The sequence below is a fragment of the Varroa jacobsoni genome, unplaced genomic scaffold (genome assembly GCF_002532875.2).
Source record: "Varroa jacobsoni isolate VJ856 unplaced genomic scaffold, vjacob_1.0 scaffold_1254, whole genome shotgun sequence".
NCBI classification, from domain to species: domain Eukaryota; kingdom Metazoa; phylum Arthropoda; class Arachnida; order Mesostigmata; family Varroidae; genus Varroa; species Varroa jacobsoni.
The window spans coordinates 195,806-221,482 of NW_019214156.1; the positions used below are offsets into that span (position 1 = coordinate 195,806).

General features: G+C 42.7%; 1 protein-coding gene and 2 long non-coding RNA genes across 7 annotated transcripts in view; all 3 read right to left on the minus strand.

Moving 5' to 3' along the window:
* The window catches only part of baz (par-3 family cell polarity regulator), a 116,254-nt gene that overhangs the window by 35,131 nt on the left and 55,446 nt on the right, over positions 1–25,677 (minus strand). The gene's annotated exons all lie outside the window — the stretch shown is intronic.
* On the minus strand, positions 7,801–15,983 carry LOC111268079 (uncharacterized). Its single transcript, XR_002684989.2, has 2 exons — positions 15,287–15,983; positions 7,801–8,040 (listed from the first exon to the last, which is right to left on the minus strand). It is a non-coding gene; the product is annotated as an uncharacterized LOC111268079 (long non-coding RNA).
* LOC111268080 (uncharacterized) overlaps positions 24,303–25,677 on the minus strand; it is a 29,401-nt gene continuing 28,026 nt past the window's right edge. The window contains exon 3 of the long non-coding RNA XR_002684990.2: positions 24,303–25,061. This is a non-coding gene — a long non-coding RNA (uncharacterized LOC111268080). The remainder of the gene's footprint in view (positions 25,062–25,677) is intronic.

Consider the following 25,677-nt stretch of genomic DNA (forward strand, 5'->3'; position numbering starts at 1 on the left):
TCAAATGGTCGGTGACCACAGATATTAGAAGCTATTACTACGAGGGCATCAATGGCTGGTTGCTAGTTGACTACGGAGGTAATACTTTAGCCTGGTCGTGGTCGTAATGATGATGGATGAAAAGGTCCTTATTTTATACTTGGTCATATTTCTGTGTAGTATTTATTGTTATTTTAGCCCCGTTTTCTAATGGGAAAAAATCGGAGGGCGACGGAAAATCAGAGAAACGAGAACCAGTAGAAAAAAGAACAGGCAGTAAAAAATATTGGCGCCTAATTCAAATTGCCGATTGTTGCTGCTACAATTGTCGTCTGCACACGATATGATATCATGGAAGGCTAGGAATTGCTATCGACGACGTCTGTAGAACGCAAGGCGATGCGACGGCTAATCTTAGAAACGGTCAGTGTGCGGGTCGTTTTCGATTTGGTATTTCGTATAACTGCTGCTGCTGTTGTTGCTGCTGCGACTTCTGCTGTTACTTTCGAAGAAAAGTGGGGTATAGAGGGGAGCATGGACGATAGGAAGATAAGCCCATGCGAAAAAAAAGACAAGTTAAAGAGAACCAACCCTCAAGCGTGGAGCAGAAACAAACACAATAGGAACACAAAGAACAACAAGGAACCCGGTAAAAGCTTTAAGAAAACTTGTATCTACTGACACTTGTCCATCATATCCGACAACGGCTGAATCGATATTGCTGCAGCTGACGAAAAGAGCTACTCGCGGATTGATGAATCGAGATACGTTGTTGCTAGCGTCTTTACGAACAACAAAATAAAACCACAGCCCCCACCACAACAACAATAATAAAATCAAAAACTGAAAAAGGTGCGCTCCCATATTTCTCTTCAACAATGGATTGGTAGCGGTAACGATGTGATACACCACAGGTGTCGTTTAAGCGATAATTCAGTGCAATCAATCGACATATGTCATAACTCACGCATGTACGGACGTACGAAAGGGACAAAATATAGAACCGTCATTTCACAAATGTCATACAATCGAGCATCTATATAGAGATCTGATGCTGCAGGTTGTTTTGTACGCAGATACGACAGAAACGGTCAAAATTAGGTCCCATATTGCCCTTACGAGGCTAGTTTTTCTCTAAAGTACGGAAACGTATATGCGGAAATAAATGAATGAGTTGACGGATGCCACATCTGCGTATAAAGGGTCTTTGTGCTTAAGGCCTGAATTACTTTTTTCTATTTCTATTTGTCTATATGGAATTTTTTTAATTCTCGGAAAAACCTGTCAAAGGTGAGGTTCGCTAAATTCATCTTACCAACGAAGTATCAGTCTACAAGTAGTTTTAGCATAAAGGATTTTAATTGATTCCTCATATAGATGTCTATTTTTGCTATATTAGCTTTTAATGAACTCGGATCATTTGCACGAAAACCTTTTATATGTTTATGGCAGTAATGTGTCGCATTCAGCAACCCGCCACCTTTACTTTTTTGTTTTTTTAATGCATTTTTATACAATTTTCTATCTTCTTATCGAACATTTTAGCATAGGCGAACTGTTGACGACCGAACTCACTGAGTATCTTCCGAAAACCTTGTGGATGCTCTGTTATGAGCATGAAGCCTAATATCAAGCGCGGTACACTACGAGCATATAAGCAGCTGTATAGTGACCAAGATAAGCATCCCAAAGCCACATAATAAGCCTATAATCTTAGTGTGCCACGTTCTTCACCGTGGATGTTTTCTGCTATTAACTCAACGTTGCCTGTGCAGTAAATTTACAATCATTAGCAGGATTAGTCATGTATTTTGCAAACTAAACCACAAGCTCACTCCTTCAGGCGTGTGGTAAATATTGCCCTAGCAGCAATGAGAAACACGAAGCTTTCGGCCTTCGCACTACTTCGCACCTCGATTTCTGCACCTCCTTCACTATTGGCTGCGGCCTTCTACACTTCGAAAGGCCCAACAAGCCGATCCTTCTTAGAAATAAAAGCTTCATGTAAATTCATATGGAGCTATGTTCCTGAGGTGATTATTATCTAAATGTAGTTGTGTGGCCATTCGTATGCATACTAACTCGACTACGAAGCTATATATAGGATTCGATGTTGGCCTGAGCCGAGCGATAGGAGCGACAAGCAAAATTATCACACGGCTAAATGTAGAATAGCAATCTTCGCTGATAATGCGCCGTTGTTGGACTGTTGAAGGCGTCATCTATTCCTGAGACAGCCTAACTCCTCAGTAATTACGACGCTATTCGAAGTTCGAAGTTGAATTAAATGCGGGCACAACTACAAACTAGGCATACGCCGGTAGTCGCCTGTCCTAGACACTTCATTATCAAAAATTTCGCGCAGAAGCCAACTTTTACCATCATTTCCATTCATGTCGCCAACTGCAGCTATCAGGTGTAAAAATCGAGGGCACAATAGAAGTCGTCCGGCTCCATTACGCCTACTTGTCTCTCACTAGGATGGTCCGCTAGCCCCGTCGACTAATACGGAGAAACAACAGTCTACGCCAAATCAACTGAACGCTTTAAGAGAACTGTCCGCAGAACGAACGATGTCCAGCAAATATTATGGCGTCTGTTCCAACAGGTGTGTAGAAACAAACAGCCGCAAGGGCCGCTTCACAACATCATGGATCAAGTGGCAAAGTGGATAAGCGCAGCATAAGCAGTACGCTGTATAGATATACTATACTGAAAAAAGCAAATTAAGGACAGCATGTATAATAATAGTAATAACCACTACTAAACGACTGGGTCGGTAGGCGTTGATGGTCTCCGGTAGGGCATCTTAGAGAAGGTTTTTGTTTTATTAACATTTTCTGTAGCAGCTTACTGGATGAATATTTAAATTGTCTTACGCCCCGTCGCATGTGCAGCGACTAGACCCTGAACGAGCAGGCCACCCAGTCTTCATTGTTAGAACCCGTCGAAGAAGGAACCGCACGTACCATTGCACCATGTACGTGCAGTTTACAACATCTAACAAACATTATACAGTTTAAGTGCATTGTGTAGAATGTATGTATAGAGACACATTCGAGTGTTTTTGAGATCAGGCATATACCCGGCCCATTAAATTCGATCGAGACAATATAGGGTGACGATATCGCAAGTGCAATAGTCAGTGTTGATCGTACAGGTGCTGCTGCTATGATCACAGTGGCCCATTGCCGCGGCCGACTGTACACGCTCGTCTCATACACTGATGCGTAACTCACGACAGATAGCCTGACAGCTATGCAGATATAATAACAATAATACAAATTGAATACACAATTTCACCCTTGGCTAAAAACTAATAGTTTTTAGCCAAGGGTGAAATCGTTGTCAGTCGTTTTTATGGTGTTAGTTCGAATAAAGCACACGGACGCAAAGGAATGCTGCACAAATCAGTACAAGAGAGGCGTTTGCTGCTTTTTTTTTTTTTAGCACGGCTATCCGCTGCTGCTAGTGTCTATCTGTTGTTGACGCTTCTCCAGTCGTTAAGCCGGTACAGATAATGTAGTAAATAGATTATATATGCATAACCCATACGTTGATTACCATTGCTATGCACTGCTCCCGCTACTGTGCTATACGTGCTCTACTCCACGGCGACGTCGAGCGATCTATAGAAAATTTGCTTTGCAGTGATTGTACTGATGGCGATAGCTCTCGACTAAAGCACGGCAACGTCGATACGGTGGCCGCATACGCGAAGAAAAAAGTAATAGCCACGTCGAGGTCGAGCAGAAGGAAGCCACTTCAGCGAAAAAACAAAGAGAAAGCAGAGTGAGACCCAGTTTAGCAGCAGCTGCTGCTGCTGCTGCTGCTGCATTTCTCGCAGCTACTTCCTTTGTGTGCCTGTCGTGCACGCGTGTGTATGCGTATGTAACCGACCGTTGATTACTATGTTTGAATGTTCTGACAGGAGCTTGAAGCTCTATACGAACTAAGCTTCACAAATATGCATAAGATGCTGGTCCTATGGCTTTGAACGTAGTCGTGGTCAGCACATATATTGCTAGTGGAATGAGTGGTGATTTACTAACTTACGATTGTTGAGCGAATTAAACAACTCCACCCGCCCATAGCGGCTACAGGAGCATCGAGTGCCCCACGGGAGCCACAGAGATCAGCATTGAGTGAAAGGCGTCGTGGTGGTTTGCATGGACATCTTCGAGTCAATGTATGTTAAAACGCAAAGCTGGCAGTGGACAGAGCTGACAGTCAACCAATTTCGGTCAGCTCTAGCTTTGGCAGCCATAACACAAATGCAATATATGCGAACATAATAGAACACTTGAGTTAAAACAAAAAGCCAAACGTTCTCGTGATAAACTGACACGCGGCCAATTCAACAATCTGGGAAAAGCCAACTGCTACAAGATTAACATCTAGTATTATAGCACTAGGAAAAGAACCGAATTTTCAAAAATGTCGCTGCAGTATTTTTTTTTTTATAAAACTAACGTTTGTCTGTGCATCAACTAGATCAGTAGACCATGTTTCGGTACCGAAATTGCACAGCTTAGCAGACGTGCTGTGCTGCCAGGCCAGCAAGAATGATGACGTGCATATGATAAATTATTCTATCTAAATTGCACAATAATTTCCCATCCGGTATTCTAGCTAGACCCCCGCCGTACTCGTGACCGCTCATAGAATCGCTTCTAAGCACAAAGAACAGACGGACTCTATCGATTTAATCCGTTTCGATGGCCTATTTACTCGGCGCCGTTCCGCTCAATTATTTTCTCATTCTACCTCCAGATTGTTAAGTCTTTCGATTTTGACTTTTTCGTCTAATATGCTTCTCCTGCTGTACAGAGCTAAGCGCTAGTTCAGTGAGAACGACATCTTTTCTACTGCTGCTGCTGCTGCTCGTGCCGTTCTCAGCACTGCACAATTTCATTGTGATCTTTCGATGAAACGGCGCTAGTCGTCTCGGCATTTCTTGACAGGCAAATATGTGTATAGCCTCCTCTGTCACTGACGAAGAAAGTCTTCGTTTAGTGGGCTGAAACAGTCCAAAGTCGGGGGTCTAGAATACAATAGACACACACAGAACAGTGAAAGACAGTAGGCCCACAAGACGCGAACTGACGTCAGAGACAGCGTCGGTGAAGACAACTCATCACGTACAACCGAGCAGACACTATCGCAATTCAGCCCAGACAGGCAGATAGACGCCCAACAAAACTTGAGCTTGATGAAATCCACCAACTCGCTAGAAAGTTGCACCATCTATGCATGATATGTTAACTATATAATATTACGGATATTTGGCGTTTACGCCTTGAGCCAACGACATAGCTTAACGTAACATTGACGCCAGAATGGAAGTACGATACAATGCAGGGCATAAGGGAGGAAGTGAGTGAACGACCAATGCTGGTGGATTGGATGATGCAAGCTAGCCACTTATAATTATATGGTAAGCTTTTGAGCTTAAGTCAAACGACACGACACAAGTTCACGACAAAAATGCCTTTTATAACTTAGCGCCCTCGACGTTTGTCGTCATCCTTGTCTTACGAAAATGAGCTGTCAGTATAAAAACTCAAGACAAATGAATGTCCAGCCAGCAATTATCGTTTGTCCAAAGAATTAGTAATTGGACTATTGTCTGCCAATTCCACGTTGCTTGGCATGGCTGACTACGCTGGTACATGGGTACATTACGAGATTTGACGATATATTTCAGTTTGTTGGAACTTATTAAGTTCTATGCCCAGCTAGTTTCATTGCTGTTGTGTCAACTGATAAGTTAACATAGATTTCCGTTGATAAAGTTTCAAATCACCGTCGTCGTTATCGTGGCTTAGCTGTTCATTTTTCTCTTGGCCCAAAGTTCTATTCGAAACAACGTTAACGTAACGGGGGCGTTGCTTTCAGTACGTGTCCGCGTGTATTGAGTAAGGGCTAACTTAGTTCCCAGACGATGTCATCTTAAAACTGTATGAAGAACCGAACTGTAACACATCTATAAAGAACCGACCATCTGCCCCCCTTTCGAACTATTATCTATTGCCGTCCTGTGCAGGCAATACTTGCATATAAAGAACCAGCATCCGTCTTCATTCCCCGTAATTTTCGCCTGCACCTCGTTTTTCAATTGCTTCACAGGTCTTCAACTATCGCCCCGCAGTAGTGACGAAAGCAGCGTCGGCTACCCCCATAAAAATCAATTGCCCTTCTCGCGCAAATTTTTGCTAGAGCCGGTACTCTTTCGTGACGCCGCCTGTCGACAACTTAATTTCGTCGTTCTCCGACCAGAGGAGAATTTCAGTCGGATCCAAATTTAATACTGGATAAAATACAGAACAAAAATAAATCCGATCACTATTCGTGCTATGTTAAACAAACATTACGATTGATCGACTGCTACGGCCTGCTTCGCTGTTTGCATTTTCAACGATCGCAAGGCATTACCGGCAAACTTTTATCACATCTTCAAGTCTTCCCCCAGTCTGATGGACTTTGTAAGGTACCTATAATCATAGTACGTTGGTAAGTACAATTTCTACCTTATTTCACCAACAACCACAAGTAGAATTGAATAACTTTGGTTAGCTAGCTACGACGAAACTTATTTACCCGGATGTTTAGTGTTGTGAGCAAGGCTAGGAGACTTAATAATCACGTAATATAAAGGTTATATATACATATGTGTGTGTGTGTGTGTGTGTGTGTGCGTGCGTGCGTAGGTGTGTGCACATATAGGTTTTATGTGTGACACCTTTGCCGTTTATCGCCTGATTTCGGTTCGTTGCCAATGCTAAGCATCAAACTGATCGATCATATGCGCAAAATCTGTTGACGGAACGCCGCTATGGTGCTTTACAGTTCTCATTGTTGGCTTCATCTAATCAGGTATTCTTCTTCTGCTTATTCTCCTTATGGGCTATATACTATATATTCCAATCAATGCGATATTAGGAACGAGAATCAACATGACACAGCTAGCAGCCAGCTTCTACGAGACAACTCGATGTGATCCGAATTTCGCCATTTCTTTGTGAATATATTATCTATACGATAATATGTGGTGTGATATGGGAACAGCGTCATTGTCTAGGAACAACCAAACGACCCACATTAATATTCACTGGTAAAATAGATGCAATATGCCACTCATCCAGTTCCAACTTGAGCGGCTACAATAATAACCAGCGCTGCAGAGGGCGTTCAACAAACAGAGGTCCTCTTTCTAAACTAACAGGCACGCACACCTCGAATATATTACACATTTATGATACTATTTTTATATAATTGACCTGACAGACATGTTTTTTTAATTTCAGGTAGAACAGCGACCGCGGCGACGTTGGCTCGGCAGTCGATCACGGTATCAAAGACGCAGAATCAAGATGATGAATCGCTAGCCCTAACCGTTACTAACAAACAGCTGCTGCTATTGCCGTTGCCGTTAAGATAATGGTAATAAGGAGAAAAAAAGTTTGTCACAGAGATTAGACCTAGAAAGGATGAACAATCTGAGTGTAGCATCTCATTTTGCCCCACCTTCCACAAAACAGCTGCACAATATGGCCGTCTAAACATATTCTAATGTATGTCGTATTAGAGAAAAGAATCACCTGAAACTTTTTCTAATGATGTGCCAACACGTGATCATGGGCTGCAGATTTCATCCGGGTTTTGCCTTCTATTTCTAAATCTTTAAGCGAACTTCTCGCATTGTAATGTATTGGACTACCCTACACGAACTAATTAAACAGTAAACTACATAGTATAGCGGATGATTCTATGCTTGAACGAGTCACGCATATATATACGCTTTTTTAATGACTACACTAGTTTGGTCGTTGGGTGAAATTCATTTATTTCAGAAACCAAATATCCGCAGCGGGTAAACATTCCCGTTTTGTTAGTTTTTGCTTCAAGAGCCCGGTGGAAAAGTATCATCGTTTTCTAACGGCAACAGAAATCGGGCCGCGTCAGGCCCAACTGGCGGCAGGTCGAAGGCAAGCACGCGGTGCGTGAAGCCATGTTTCGTACTGTCCATCTGCGCTCAATGTCGTTTCCCGTCGACTGCTCCTTTCAAACAACAATGACATCGCAGCAGTAAACACGAATTACCGAAAGTTAGTAACACACACCTGCCGTTCGACTACTATCGATAATTCCAGCATATACTTCAAAGTCAACAACCGTCACGCGAAGCGCAAATGTTTCTTACATCTTCAATGCTTCTGAAGCGCGCAGCTGACACTGACTATTTGCTACATAGTGCTTACATAAACAGACGGACGAATTTCGGTGTTTCCAGAATAGCTGTTGTGACGTGGTGAGGCGATGTATAATGTTTACCTTCGAGGGCTTTTTGATTTCAAATATAAAGTATTTAGATAGATATTTTTCTATGAGCCGCTGCTGTAGCATGGCTGCAACGCAATTAATAATGGCTGTATACTTAAAATTGCTATCTATCATCGTTGTCGTCGTTTTTTGCTCCTTACTACAATATCAGTTGTTGAATGACGAGCGAAAGAAGTCAAAGAAAGATGAGCACATGGCCAAAAGCACGAGACGCAGCCCCAAAATACCTCGGAACTGGGCGGAATATTACAGTACTGTGCAATTGGGATGATCGCAACGGTACAATATATGGCCGTTTCAATCTAGCCGGAACGTTCTGTATGGCGCCATTGCGCAAACTAAACTAACTGGCGGCCGTCTAACAGACATATCAACCGTTGCTGCTGTAGCGCAGGCCGAATCACAAAAAACACAGCCCCCCCCCTCCCCCTGGCTGCTCTTCTCCGAGGTGACCAACGTCGTCATTTTACCACCGCTCCCCACCGCTGTTGGCGCTCACCATTAAATGCTAATTTATGCCAGAATACCATCCACGCCGTTGAACGCATAAAGGGCACACGTAGCTTCACTAGGAATACTTAACAACAACGCCAGCACTAACAGCGACAACGAACAATTGCCATAGCCTCACTGTCTCGTCCAAATTCGTCGCCATCCTGCGGCCAAAGTGTTCGCGGTGCTTCTAGCTGTGGCCGCGGACATGATGCTTGTGGCAAACCCTCGATTTAGGCGAAAAGACCAATAAAAGCAACGAAATTACGAGAAGGAAGGCGAGACCCTGCAATAGCAAACAACGAACGACAAATTGCAGAGCTACGACGAGAACAATGCTGCTATTGATAATGTTGTCGTTGCTATTCCATCTCTTCCAGATGCTGGTGAAAGAGCACTATTCTAGTTCTTCACTTCAGTGCTTCATTTTTCCACTTTACCTGACTGCCCTTATCTTCGAGGTATTGTGGAATCTGCTGATACGTTGTTGTTCCGTCGTTGCCGTTTACGTTATGGCTGCCGCCCTCGCAAGACGAGTCTTTGAGGCCGAGCCGCAGAACAAAACATAACAGAACAGAAGTCTAATGAAGGGTCTCCGAATCATCGACGAACCAGTACCAGACACGCACATACAGTGAGACAGCCCTATGGACCCACAAGCAGACAGGCGAAGACTCATTCGAGCCAACAACAAAGAACCGTTATAGTTTCCGGACCTTTGATTTTTCCAAGGCTGTTCACCTGAGTAGAAACATCAACACTATACGGTTCATCCAAGTGCTTCTGGTTGGTGAATACGGCGTGACAGGCGCGCTTTTGTGGCTATTGATGCTGCTTTTATTGTTACTGCTACCAAATCGGTGTTGGTAGCGATTTCTCCACGAGGGGGAAAAATCCCGACATCTTCCACGCTGCTGCTTTCCCGGAACGTTAGCGTTATTCCAACGACAGTAACGTCGAACAATTGTTGTTCTCAGCAGCTAAAACAAGGCTTCTCATTTTGTTCCGTTAAAACCTCGTTCATCTGTGCATCTTTATTGTTATCACCCTCAACGAATATCGGTTAAATACCAAGTGGTTTGTAATCGTCCTTGTTCCAAAGGGTGTTCAGTCGTTCACGTTTGCTTCATAACAAAATATTCATCAAAAATAACATAGCCCAGTCATGACTCTCTGTCTGGAAGCTAGCGCACCTTGGTCTAGTAGAGCCGATAGTGGTGAAACAACGGAGAGGTTTACAAACTAATAAAAGTGCGTTGTGTTTTACATTTGAATGGAACAATTTCGTTTCAAGTATCGTAAAAGTAGCGAATCTTATAGTGGAGCAAAGAGTTAGACGATAGATAAGCTCGTCGTATGAACGCCCTCATTTCAATTATAGCGGGCCTGTTAGTTGGGGTAAAATAGGAATATCTATTGATGCCGACAAGAGATTTGTTCTACTACTGTCTTCAAGGCCTACAAATAATTAACACGGATATCTAAAAGAAAAAGTCGCCCAATTAAGGAAATATTTCGTACGCTAAATAAAGCAGAGATACAGGTGACATAAAAACACAACGCTGCATAATTATAGTATCAACGTGTACTCGTGCAGTCGTTAATCGTAGTTTGGCAAAACAGCATATTCTTATACAGGCTTTGCTTCAGGGGTTACTGTGTCGCAGATGTTGTATCGATGAAACAACGTAACTCTCCTCATCTATTGTGTATTACCTACCGGAATGATAGCACTGGAAATAGTTACTGCTATAAGTGAATTCTGTACTTCTGTACGGCTGCTCGTAGATTTTAGCTTTTTTGTCTCTCGTTTGAAAGGACTCTACGAGGCGTATGGCCTGCAGATCATTGACACATCCCTAAAGCGACACTTCGCAAGCATCATTAGACATCGTCCTATGTAGTGCCACACAGCAGCGATGGCCGCCACTGTTGTCGCGGCCTCCGTCAATAATATACTATCAAAACCGCACATGTTGAAACCACTTTCTCTAGTTCGCTAGCTGGAACAACTAGCGAAGTTGCTGAAGCACTGGCCGCTGAAAATCCTTATACGCACGTCGACGCTTTGTCTGTCGATAACATGCGGCCGTGATTAAGCATGTCACCTACATATGGTAATAATAATACAGTAATGTACAATAGTGCCTTAAACATATGTGAACCCATATCCTAAGCGGTGCGTTCAGTCCACCGGCCCTTACAGCAGCCTGTGTCAGTTGCTTTCAGATGTCTACTTGTTCTGTTATGTATTAAGTTATTAGTATCGTGTATAGTACTCATAATGGTATCTTGCATCCGAAAAGTAGGCAATTCTCCTGCAACTTACTTCCCACATGTTTGTTATTGCCTGTTAACTCTTATACAGTCGCTTGTTTCAAGCATTTTTTTTCTGGAAGGACCATATTACTTACCCTCCAAAAATGCGATAGCTCTATTTGCAAGAACCACGATGCCTTGATGCACGCTTGTCTGACATTTCTTTATATTGCTTCCTTTAAGCTTAGAAGCAAGTTAAGGCCTAGCACTCTGAAACTGATATTCATACACAAAACGAAGCTAATAATAGGACGCCCTAAGTGGCCGCCGTAGCTGCATTGAAACAGGAAACGAGAAAAAAGTCCAGCAAATCATCGATATCGAACTCACAGACGACGCATCAGGCAAAAGCGACATGCATTATATTGGTATCTATTGTTTTGGGCATCGACTGCGCAATTGCACTAGTTACTTAGTCGTACCCACAAGATAGAAACACTTACAAGGTATAATGGGGTAAGAAAAAGAGTCGACCTATTTTGTGGTTAAAGGACGCATAAAGGGAGGTCAATAAACGTTTTCGACGAGATATTTTACTACGTCACAGATGGCTGCATGTCTCTATACAAGTAGCATTCAAGCAAACCCTAAGCAAGCTATGAAAAAAAGCTACAACAATGTCGAGATAGCCACCATAGGTACAATGCTGGCATCACATGCTTTGCTGGGAATACCAGTTCCGCGTCCTAGATTTGGCAATAATATGTTGCCAACAATACCTGTCGATTGATGTTGGTTTTAGCAATTTATACCCGATTTTAATTCAGGCTAATTCTTTATTGACCGACAACATCTATCTGGGTCAATTTTAGAGTCAAGCTGGACATCCTTTATATTTCTTGAAGTCCTCTGGGCTTGTTTATGATTAGACCGGCCGGTAGAATTTTCTAATTGAGCAATGTACTAGTAACAATGTCTCACTAAATTGAATACTACTGCACTATTACTCGTCTATTCTCCTTGCAAATTTAGGACACACCGACAACGCTGGGTTCGCAGACGACGCTGAACCATATATAATGTTCCTGTTTTCTTTTTAAAAGTTTTATTCTTAACATACTATACGTGACAGCTATCGAAAGCGATGTCTGATAGAGACAGCATTGGTTATCTCATTTGTATTAGACTTTCTCGAAATTTACTTCTGCATGGTCCAAGGTAACAATTAAACAGTATGTATGAACAGCCAGCTAACAAAAGAGAATCTACTCGAATGACAAGCAATTTATCGTTTGCTTTGTTTGCCTCGACCATCTGCGTGTCGGGAACAGCATAAGGTTTTTTGAGCCCTCATTTCGTTCATGTGGTATCCCCTTTCTGGCTTCCTATTGCCGCCTTATCTACGCTGTCATCTGTGAAATCTTACACTGGACTGCTCATAAGCGTTTTTTTTTCTCTGCGCGAATAGCAACGTCCCGCGACGGGCGACAACAACTAAAGATCTGATTTCTCACTTACTTACTTACTCTACCGTTCGCGTTTTTCCGTCGCTCGTTTCGCTGCTAGCGCTTTGTCTGTCTACGTGTCTGAGACATTTAGCGTGCTTCTGCTGCTGCCATCGCACACCGACCAGTTAGCGTGACAACGGTACCGGTCGCTAATCGAGTTATTCGACATATTATAATTGTATCTCTCTAGATTTACTTCGTTCGAACATTTCAGTTGCAGTAATGGGATTTGGCAAATACCAAACTAGTGGCGTCACTACTTCGAACATCACTAATCATCACTAACGAAATCGTCACGAACGAACATCACTAACGAAAGATTGTGACCACCAGGTTTCCGTTGGGCTGCGCGTGGGACCTCGTTGAGGTTTTTTCAGACAGAAACAAACGATTTGCTTATCTCACAAAATACCTAAATAGCCATAGTCACTTTATGTAACAATGAGTTATCAGTAGGAAGTTACCTAGCTATTCGGGCTCAAATACGGACCCATTTTATGTACACGATTAGCTAAGCACACCACATAGTGACTTCGTGTGACCCGTACGATGCGGCTATATAATCCAGTTTTTCCTATATTCTATGTATTGCTCCGAGTTAATTTCCTCAGAGTCGTTAAGAGTACACACTTCGACACCCAGGATCTGCTTTGCTTTTAAGCTTTTCCTTTGTTCCTGCCATCACTTACTGTTAGCCAGATTACTGTTAGAGCCAGAAGAAGAAAACTTGAAAGGGCAATGATGTTTAAGACTCATCAATTTTTTACGAGATAGGCCCTAGTCTCGCAGGCGCGTCAATAGGCGTTTCTATTAGTGCTAAACGTCACCAGGGTCCCCTCGATGCCTACTTGCTTTTATTCTAACCGTTGTTACTTAGCCAGCCAATAATGATAATGGTTATTATTCAAATCTAATTGGAGCCGTGTGGATAATTGCCATGTGTTACAAATGAACCTCACTGCCATCGGCAACTTCAGTGGCTGGCCCAGTAGCGTTTGCTGCACGACCGATGGAAACAGCGACTGGGCAAGATTTTTCATCGCTTTCAGCCACTTATAGAACAATGATTCCAAGCACCCAAATTTTACGATGAGAAATAACCGCAAAAAATACGTTAGCGTATATAACATTATCATCCTATGGTATACGTGTTGGGCCACGTGCGTCCTAACGAAAGAAAAGAAAGAAAGTACCGGTATGGGCAACATCAAATTCAGTAGACCTCAACTGCCACCTTAGGTGCATAACGGCGAGCGAGTAGGCTTCGTTAATCATGCCACCCACTCCACCAAGCGGATATTGATTAGGGCAAAAAATCATAGTTTACCCAGTAGCATCTAGCAGCCGTAAATATACTCGTACATAAACAACTGTACCTTTGTTTTCCATCGATTGCCTTTGAAATCGGTGAGTGCAGTGAAAAAATTAATTCCGCTTGTCATCACTCAGTCTCCGGCTGAGTGTGACGTTTAAGTGCTGCTTCTTGGGCTTCCTGTCATCAGTATTATTATTATTGTTGTATCGACGCAAGCTATCATTGTTCTAGTTATTTTTTTGTAAAACAGAAACGTGCAGATGTTTAAGGTAATCACAATACCATCCATAGAAGCTCGAAGATAGGTTCAGAGACAATATTCAATATGCTTGCTTTAGTTATATTAACGGAACAACGGAGGTATAAAATATCCAAATTGATACCAAAGTGATAGTGAAACTGTAGTTACACGATATGAGGCTCGATAGCAAGAAACAAAAACGTCACAAAAAAAAAATATATTTTCCTGCAAACACGAAGGCCTCTTCAGCAGACTACTAACTTAATGTTTTCCATACACACAAAATCAATCACAGAAACGATGTGTTATTTAATTACTGTTTTGTACTTAGTCTATGCGTGCGGGGTATTTGTTCTCATGTCATCACCTCTTATACGTGTCTGTGTCCGTGTGTTGTGTAGTTCGTAATTACGTATCCTTGGGTACCCTTCCTCCGGTTTATTTAGCAGTATAGTAATCAAGGGGGGCTCAAACAATCCAGTTGCTTACACACTTCTCACTAACGAGATCAAGTCAGTCGAATCACATCACATACGAAATGTTTCTGCTTTTCCTGCACCGGTATCTAACATGGCCGATCCGATAACATTTTACTACAATGGATGAAAACTATAGGTGTCGTTATGAGCTGGAGCTATAGTAACGATAGTTCGTTATCAGTTGTCATCCACCTGGGATCATTGTATTCTTCGTTTTTATTTTCCCCCGTTCAAACCAAACATTCTAAAGACGTAAAATTACACTAAATAATTGACGCAATCATGTAACAACAGCTGGACAAAAAATGATTCCGCTTAGAGCTTCACCTGACTCGTGGCCCATAACACTGAGAACAAATATCTCTTTATAATTGACACACCGCTGATGCACACGACACTTCACTCACTCACTCACCGGTACTCATACACAAGCACATTACGCTCTCCACGCGTATTTCAACTCCCTCCGTGTACTACTTTTCACCATTATTTCTTTCTACAGGACCAAACAAATAGAATAACAAATCTTTCTTCTGTGTACTTTTCGCATAAGCGAGCCGCGTATATTCCATCAACCAGCGTAAGACACAGCGACTCCGCCGCTGTGGTGGGGTTCGCGGGTCAGCTTTGCGGTGATTTAACGGTTACGGTCCCCATGGTAGCAACGTACCTTCGTATTTTTTCGTTCAATCCGTTCACTCAGAGACGAAACTTCGCTCTGGCTACATCTGCTGTGAGCCTGTTGCTGGTGTCGCACAAGCAGAAGTAACAACACGATCACCAGCCGACTGACACGGGCATTAGCAGAACCTGCTCTAGCAATCGCGAAACAGCCAACGAGCTAGCCAGTCGGGCAGGCGGGCGACCAGGGCCAGGCGGATCGCCGCTGCTACGGACGCACAACCGAGATGCAACAACCGACCGTCGCTGGCCGTAGTACTGCCGCTGCCGCGTGGCGATGGTTGTGGTGACGGTGGTAAGTTTCCGCCGTGCGACCACGCCAAGTTTTACCGTCGTCGCCGTCATCGGCGCCCAGCTCTGCCTAGCATCGCCCTCACGCGGCCGATTCTTGCACTTGCCATAAGAGCTGCGCTGCTGCTGCTACCATCGCGGCTGATGCCAGGCCACAGCAGCTGCACAACCGCCACAGCCACCGCCACCGACGCCACGGCATCAGCGGCTGAAAGGAGGCTTGACGCGCAAGCGAACGCTCCCTCGTGACGTATTTACTAGTGGTGTATTCAGCAAGGTTAACTTCGATGCGCTTCTCCACTAAAGAAAGCAGAAAAAATGAATGACGACAGTGATAATGACAGCGAAGACGACTGTCAATACTTGACACCCACCCTCCTTCCTGCTACCAGTTCTTGCTGCTAACGTTATAAAGCTAGGCGAGGCCAGAGAACAAAGCACACTGAGGCAATTGATCACAGTGCAGCAATCTGGTACAGCTGACGTTATTTTTTGTAGGTCTTATGTATGAACTGTAGACGTATAGTTTTGCTATTGAGATTGCCGCCTCTGCACGTGGTCATGAGCACTGGCCAGTGCTCGAATGCTCACAATAAGAGACAAAAGAAACGACAGGCTAAAGGACCAGATAGTTGGGGGCAAGGAGAGACAAGCGTATATAGAGCCTGACAGCACGAGACGACGCTTTCAGTTCCACCGCCTTATTTCAGCGATCCCGTAGCATTCATCGAGACCCAGAATGAAAGGTACCAATGAAGGAGAACCGGCCACATTAGCTCATATCAACTTCGACACCAGGTTGTCCCGATGCTAGAATGGAAGACGAGGACTGTGCACGAAGCTAAATTAGTCAATAGGCCTAGAATTCCTACACGAGGGACAATCAGTCTCACGCGACCCTCATGCGTAATTTTACATATCGAATGATATCGAGGATCAAGTTGATTCCAAGCAAGTGGAGTATCGAACAATCGAGGAAGCACAAAGGCTGTTTGACATAGACGACCTTCTAGAACCGAGAGGGTCGAGTTAATCCAATTATTTAGACCAGTCAGTGAAATGTCGTATCCTTTGACGACGGTTCAGATGCGTGGCCTGTCGACGATAAGCAATCGATGTTGGTTTGCGGACGGTGGATTACCTAGACAGACGTAGCAACTGGCTAATACAAAAACAACGACAAGTAGTCAAAGTATAGGCATGGAAAGCATAGGATTACTTTTGGATACTACTTTTTATTGTCGAGATCTGTCTAACCAGGTGTCGGAAAGTATGTCGACGTAATGTGTTGACGAAAAGGAACTCAAGTCGTGCAAGAAGTGATAACTAATACATCACCATAAATTTGACTGTTTGCGCGACTGTGAGACGTCTGTCGTCGAGATCCCCAAAGAACAACTATTTAGCCAAACATGAATCGGGTCGACTATCACTACTAACGGCACGAAGGAAAAATAGGACCGTGTACTCTGTTTCTGTTTACCTTTAAACACAATCGATTTGTATAGATCGGTCTCAGTACGTACATTGTTCGTATAAGCGAATGAGACATTACTTTGCAATCGCTGCTCCAGTTCAGTTTTTAGATAAAACTTATTATAATACCCTGCCATCTTCAACATTGTATTTTACGTAGGTTACGCTGTTCACGTTAGGACCAAAATTTCAGCTTCAAAAAACCAAGACATCAAAATGGTACAAAAAAATTTTAGTAGGGCTACGTGCATGTTAACTGCGAATCTTGCTCCATCGTGTCCGTTTGAACGCAGCGTCAAGTTAGTGGACTACCTTCTGTCCGCGACAAGCGCATAGCAGTAGCTCGTCCCGCCGCCCTTTTCTCTTGTCCCCAAAAAAAAACTGTTGTTCATACATCCTGTAAACACTGACAAGAGACGCGGATAACTAGATGATGCACTTGTTAAATAAATAAATAAACTACCTATTTACGTGCTGTGGGTTTGCTGCTGTAGCTGAATACTACGTGTATACGATATTCAGTTAATAAGCCGTAATGCTGCTGCTCCCCTTATCCGTTATCTGTTTCGACCGAGACCAAGTTGGTTTTGATCGCTCCCGGGCGACGCCACAGTACAGCGAATCGCCGCCACCGCCGCCGTTACGGTTCTGAGGCATGGCACGTGTTTTAGGATGTTCGTTCTTGATCCCCCCCGATGCTTTCTTTCAAGCCCACACCCGCTGGGTGGAACCAGCTTTTATCAAAATGCCGACTGACCGGTCTGTCTGCCGCTTCCGCGGTAGCGCGGTTGCTGTCGCTATGCCAACGACGGATAACCAGCGAAGCTTTTAGCGTCTGGCAGAGGTCTTCTTCGCCATGGCCAACTACTGCCGCGTAGTTTTCTTTCAACAAGCGCCAACAACAGCAACTGTCACGACAAATTTTCTCATCTTCTTTGCGGTACGTCGCATCGACTGACATTACTGTCCGCGACAGCGTATTCCACAGGTAGCAACTAGGAGCTTTCTGCGTGCGACACCAATATCTACAGTGACGACTGCGGCAATGTCAGTCACGCTAGGTTAGCAAACGCTTACCAGGCGAGTACGTAAATATAAACCTTGTCCACAAGTGTCCTTCTCTCTAATTCCCCCTTCGACTCTCCTTCATTGTCAGTAACACTGACAAAATTTTTGCACACCTAAAATGGCCCTACTATGGACCTATGTACCCAATGCGCATGAACAAGTGCAGCTTTCTATAAGTACAAATGATTTTATGCAGATCGGCGAAGCCAGACGGCTGGGCATCTTCAACCACAAAGCAAATTTCATCAACCAACCCGATGTAACGACAATGTAAACCATGCGCGTGGCGTGGCACTGTATCATTTTCATAATATTCCCGACGTTAGATCCTTAGCAAGTGTTGATAAATTACGCAACTAGTGGGTATGCCTCTAATAGGCGAAACGAAAACGAGGCGCGCGTTTAGTGATCACTATGTAGGACAACATGCGATTGTTTCCAAAATTTACCTCAGCTTTTATCGTCAAATACCCGTCGTCTTAGGCCAATCAAAAAATTTCTATCTAATGCTGTTAACTTTTAAGTGAAGCTTACTTTTTTCCTTTTTTTTGCCACTTTAACAACAAATACGTTTCTCGGCGAAGCAGAAAGGTAAGCATGGAACCGATCCATAGACAGACTGAGTTCCTGACTTGTGTTTGTTTTATATTGGAGTTACTTGAACCCCCCAGACAGTGGTGTATGGGTCTGAGAAGATGTAACCCGTTGTAATAAGGTATTGATCGCAAATTGGGCTTCTATTCTTGTTCTGTTAGAGTTTTCCATGGATTTAATGTTATGACGCAAAGGACATAATTGTTTATGGCCTGTCTTTTGTTTGCTTAGAGAAGTTGTCGACTGAGTCTCACAATCTGACTCAAGTCGCGGTCTGCCACTGCTGTGTTGCAATAAATTTTTAATTATTTCAGGTACCATCAGATCCTTTGGGGTTTCAATATAAAAGGTTTTCCGGAATTTTTCCCTTGCGTTGAACATTGTCGGAAGCAACTTTTTCATTCCGGTATTTCCGTATATTATAGTATAGAAATGCTCGTTTCTCTGCCAAGCAAGTAGTGCTATGCAAATTTGCTATTGTTTAAGCGACTCACAATGGCATTTCAAACTAGTCCATATGTGTAACAACGTTTCTGCTTTGAGAATCTTCTAGAAAAGATCCACTACAGTTGACATAGGCTACTCACAACAATGCAGCGCCTAACTCCGAGAGAATGCAAGGAAAGCGCTTGAAATCACTGAACGAAACCCTTACATAGCATCGCCAGTTTAGGTTTATCGTCGTCTGCTTTCTGCGGACATCGGAGCGTGGTCTGTGATTCCAGTACAAAATTTTGGCTTTCAATTGCTACAGTCAGTTCTCGCGAGCTCTTCAATTTTCCATCTCAAGCACAATCGTTTTTATCTGAGCCGCATTTTTTGGCAGAGAGCATACGCGCTGCGGTTGATGAAAGGCGTATTCCAGGTTTGTAACCCTAGATAATTTAAAAGCGTTTTGCCGCTACCTTTGTGGAATCCGAAAAGTACCCCTAATTATCTACTATTAATGCTTCTACATTAAATCCATGTCATTCTCAGAGTCCCGCATATGTTAAAGATGGCTATCTTATTACACACATATTTTATTATTTCAATTTGTCCCCACTGAAGTTGCACGTATAAAGACTATACCATTTTAATGGATGCCTATTAAATACAAAGCCACCTTTTGCTGTCCACCATCGTTTAAATATGCGCTTCAATGTTTCATGTCGTGATTAGCATTACAGTTTCCGAACCAACGATGTTGGACAGCGATTAATGGAAAATTAAAAAAATATTGGTCTGGGTGGCAATTCGATGAGGAATTCGCTCATGGTTACCCTTGTCACCCCCTTTGATTAGTGGCATGATGGCGCCACAGTGCCTTTGCACGTCGATCGTCGGTACGGTACCTGTTTACGTGCACATACAAATTAGCATTGTAGCGCTCATTTAACTACGGCAACATCTTTTCTGATATACGTATATATATATATATATAGTCGGAACGCTTTTGAATGGTGACAGCCACGTTAGTTAAGAATAATGTTCATTGACCCAACAAATGCTATGTGCACCATGGCTCATCTCAAAAGCTTGAAAAAGCTCTTTGAAGAAAACTAGCTTCATTTCCAACTTCGATTTCACACGATCGTTTTGCTTCCCTTAGTTTTCGCCAGTCACATACGGATCTAACGCGAAGCTGGAAGGCTACGCTTCTAGAGTACGTGTATTCAACGGTAAGTACAGTCGGTATCAACTGCTACGACATATTCTTTCGATATGTCAATTTTGTCTTAATTTTCTTTGTTCTATGGATCCGTGGTTTTTCGTTCCCTTCGAAAACAGGAACGACATCAACGACTAACGATATCGGCCGTTCTCATTTCCTTTCAATTTAGAACTACTCGCAGACACTCTCAATTCAATCATTTTTTAACAGGGGTGACCCGCCTTTCCGTTACCGTTCTGACAACTGCCAAGCCAAACATGAGATACCGGGTATAAACCTAGTAAGGCGAATGGCGTCATCTTACTTTTTCAGTAATAATGTCTTATCGTAGATCAGTGCGTTAACATGTGCAGATCATTGCGATACAACAGTGGAAGGTGCATTTATACAAAAGTAAAACCATAACATCAATGGTAGCATAAGCAAGTTGGCAAAAAATATCTAACGGCTAATGTATATGTATAGTTCTGTAATATACGCAGAACGTTGTTCAAGCGCTTGTTCTGTTACCGCAGTTATGCGTTCAAACCGTAGCCTGAACAAATCCTCATGTCATGTTGATCCGAAATGGGCGAACCTGCCATCCAGAGACGTCCAATCCAGATTCTAAAAATAATACGACCTGTAATTATCCTTAGTTTATAGTCTCAAATCGATTTCCCCGTAGTGAAACTAGAACGTAAAAAAAAAACTGTTTTATTAAATTGGAATTAATTGATTAGGAGAAAGGTCGACGTATTGTTGCTTAAGGATCAATTGTCCAACACTTTATAACTTAGGCCGCGCTCAGCTATAGTTACCCGTCCGTACCCAATGACTTACCTTTATGCCCAATTGCTCTCTTTTGCTTGAACAAACACATCTGACATTGACCACGTCGCGATTCACACGTAACGAAGATTATGAATTCCGGAATCGGTCGAAGGGTTGTGGAGGGTGATAGATGTTAGTAGAAATACGGCCGAAAGCGGCTTGACAAATAGTATTATAGAAGCTGTTGCTATTATGTTTTAGCTAGTGTTTATATAATACAGGATTGGATAATTACCTTAGTCTACGAGCACCTTGTCATTAGTGAGGGAATAACGGAACCATAATCACACACGTGATGTTCGTTTCAAATCAAATTTACCTTTAGACTGTACAATTTGTGTCTAATCGATAATGTATATCGAATAATACTGTATTTTTCATTCAAATTTTAATTGAAGTGTTCCTCATTTTTTTTTTTTTTATAAGGTTGGCTTAGTTGACACAGAGGGGAAAGCGCCAATAGACAGACCAGTTTTATTTGTGCCCTTGGACACATGCATCACGCTAAAAATTGCTGCTTCCCGATATAAGCCTGTTCTTCTTCTACCATTAACTTTTTTGGCTAACACGTTGCTTCCACTAGTGGTCTATTTTTATGACTTTTTTTCTAAAGGTGAAAAACCTAACTGAGTCTTTTCAGCTAATTCAGGGCTGATGCCCGTTGACACCGAAGCAATCATGAAGACCGGTAAGACACCTCCCCACTGAGAGGAACAGGCTATCTAATCTAGCCCACCTCAATAGGCGATACCATCATTATTATTACGGCAACGACAACAAACAGCTAGGCATCTCGTTGCGAGCATGACCAAATCTTGCCGCCACAGTAATCATGTCCCGAATTTCTAATATTAACTTCAAATAGTAATCTGTCACCTTTTAAGGCTTCATGTCAACTTTACTGGCTGTACATGACTGACGACCACCTAACTAGTAATAGTATAACGACAACGACGACGACGATGCGATGTTTGCACCAGCGAAATAAACGCTCCGGCTATTATAGTTATCACTGAATACCTAGCCAAATGAGCAGCGCTAACAAAACTGATAATCACTCAACCCTGCAGGATATTTATCACGAAAAATTATTAGCGATATCCAACCGGCTAATCTGATGCTCGGTCGTTCATCTTCACCAGTACACCGTAATAAATGCCTTCGGTGGCTACCATCAGTGAAATGCCGAACAGAAAAATAGAATCAATCCTTGTGCAATACAATCCACACGACGTCATTCTCTTATGATATTCAAGCAAACAGAAAACGCTGCTGTTAGTTAAGAACAGCGACTTTCGATGTCTGCCGCTAACCAATGACTACACCGCGTGCTCTACCACCGGTGGCGCCCCCTGCCGCCGTCTATGAAAAACTTAACTAGGCCGTCTCACCTCTGTTTACAAACAATAGCAGCACAATAGAAGGAAGAAGGTACAGCAACAAAACATCCTTTCTTCGTTCACGCTCTCCACCAATCCTCCCCGTCGAGCTTTTATCCTTGCCAACGCTGCGAGCGGCGGTCGCGCTAGCACCGGCTAGAGCCTTTCCCTAGTAGAAGCGACGAGAAATTTTTACTGTGACCGTTGTATGCTATGGTTGTCGTTGGATTAAGTGTAGTTTGTTTTTGTCACAGTTTGAACACGGTTTCTGTTAGGGCTTGTCATCTTCCCATTTTCGATATTTGTGCGTCTATTGAAATTGGAAAATCCGTTGGCGTAGCTTCCACTGATTTATTATCGAATCTTCGACACGAGAATTTTATAGCGCACCGACGTCCCCATTTTATCGTAGTACTGTTCTGTAAATTTCTTTTGTGGTTTAAGTAAGGACAGGCAACTATGATAGCCTTGCCGTTACCGTCTTTTTGTCGTTTACTGACCTGCATCCATTTTATTATACAAAAAGTTATAACTAATAACTTTTATATGTTGTAAGTTATAAGCAAGTTTAATCTGATTCAATGATTGCGACGTATTTTGGTAAAATTTTTAAATGATAGTACTTTATGATATCCGCTTTTGTTCGCATAAAATGTCTCTGAGATTCTGAAATTTTTTGCAATCTGGGCGTATCGGCAGGCAAATGACACTGATAAATAAAAGCAGTATGAGATAGATAGAACAAAAAAATTACTATAATAGTCCTGTAAGAGTCGTAGGTAAGAGAATGTTAATCGCGGCTAGATTGATTTATGCAGTGACTTGCGTTTAAAGCTTAATTATCTATAGTGTGTTTTTAATGCACGCCTGATTTAGAAATATATCTTTCGACCGTTTTCTATGTTCAACATGTTAAGTAAGCAAGTCAGCGATTTAATATGATAGACGCAAAAACATCTTGCCAGATCGAAAACAAGTTTAAATAAAAAGAAACTACATTCAGCGTTTTTCACGACGCGCTGCTGCGAAGGCAGCAGACGGACAAACTTACATGCCGATACGCGTTTTCGTGCACAGCTACTGTCATATTCGTCACCCGCCTAATACCCTCTATCACTGCCTAATACTCTTTAGGAAATAGCTGTCGCTGTACGTTATATGATAAAGACTTATATATGAATATATTTTACCTTACGGTACAGGCACTGCGCATTATAAAAGGGTCCGTGCACAAGATATCAATCATGCTTAGTGTTTTATGATAAACAAATTTAAAGACTGATTAGCCAAATTCACCAATCTAAACTAAAGTAAGTTGGTCTCGGTAAAATAAAGGTTGGCCTTCATAATGCCTACATGCTACAACCTTCCAGATCTCTATATTTCGAGCTATACGTCCGACGCTGCTGTTAGACATTCCATTAGAGGTCTGGCTGCCAGCATGAAAGAGTGTGTCGATCGCTGAATTCGAATATAAATGAGCATCCTAAATTCGATTCATTTGCTATGTTCACTCTGTCGAAAAAAGAAAACATTGGAGCACGAAGTTTATCATCAAGGCAATATCCGATTAAAAAGTAGAACTGCAGCGCGTATCTTTCTTGTGTTTTTGCCTTCCTTGTTCGACAGGTTTGTACAGACACATAATTCTGCTGATACTTTGGGGGCGTTTTTTTTTAGTTGACTAGTTACTTGTTTTTCACACGTAATCTTAAAAAATTCACTGGGTGTGGCCACACTTTTCGATCCGAGCGAAGGACGACTCGCGCGGATATTTATTTCCAGCTAGATCTTTGTAACATCCTGCACTTGGCGCTCCCAAGCACGGCGCAATGGGTTGGTGAAGCTTTTCGTTCTCTGGCTCATAACAGTTATGCCTATAAATCAATGTCGGGTCATAAATAACTTTCACTGCGTATGGACATTGCATACGTCTCATTCTACGGCTATATCATCTACGAACGCGTGGATGTGCGCATACTGAGTCGTCATTCCGTTCCGGAGAAAACGGTGCGTACACTGGGATGTTCTCACGATCCCTGACTTTCACTTGAGCCTTTGTGACGGCGACATTTCCCTGTTTTCCGAGACGTATACCATCAATTCTGTCTTCACCTTCACCCCCATAGGAGGAAAAATAACCCTTTTGCGGTTGAACCAGCCGCGTGAACTGTAGTGCGTGCGTCGTTCTCAGAGTCTTCAAAATCGACAATTACGTAAGTCTACACAACAGTACGAAACTCTTATCCCGACTAACTAGTATGAAGAAAGGCCCTAACATTATTATACTATGTAGTTGAGCTCGTCGATTCTACTTCAACAGTGATTCCCACATAGGATTTCGCTCGATATCTTTCAACGCATTATTTTGAGGAATAGGAAGAGGCACCTGTTATCCGATAAAGTTTTCATTTCTTTGCTAGTTTAAAGCCAAGACAAACGGCGTCTCGACTGCATATAATCGATATCGCTGCTAAGTCCTCTATTACCTGTAAAACACAGAAAAGAATAGTATGTTTTGTTAATTTTCTGTTGTAAAGCAATACACTTTTGGACACAGGGCGCTTGAAATCCTTTTTCTAATCGATGACGTTATAATATGATACAATACATATTATGTACACTTAATGATATATATGTGCAGGGTCACTGATATGGCGTGAGCAGAAGATGCAGGTTAATATCATTTTCATATTAGGAAAGCTGGACCGACCGGTAATTTTTTGTGTGTGATTTAGCTTCCGAACATGCAGAAGCAGATGGGAAGCTGCGCTGAAATGAACGTTAAACGTGAGAACGCAAAGTTCGTTTAAGGTTTTGTGTTGTTCGGAAGCCAAGCAGCAAAGGATAACGCGGTCGCGTGTCATTTTGAATTTTCTGGCTTTTGCTGGCAGCGATTACGGCGGCGCTAGGTGGCATGCTAACGGCGGTACTTCGAATACCTACAGCAGGGAAATGACTGCGATCTGCACAAACATGCCGAATTTTTTTTTGATGTAGAAGCAAGCGTAGAAAAATTCTTTGGCTTCTAGCTATAATTGCGTAGCAATAGTAGCCCACGCTTACCTTTCAAGGTCTTACGTAGCTGGAGATGGTTGTGGGTTG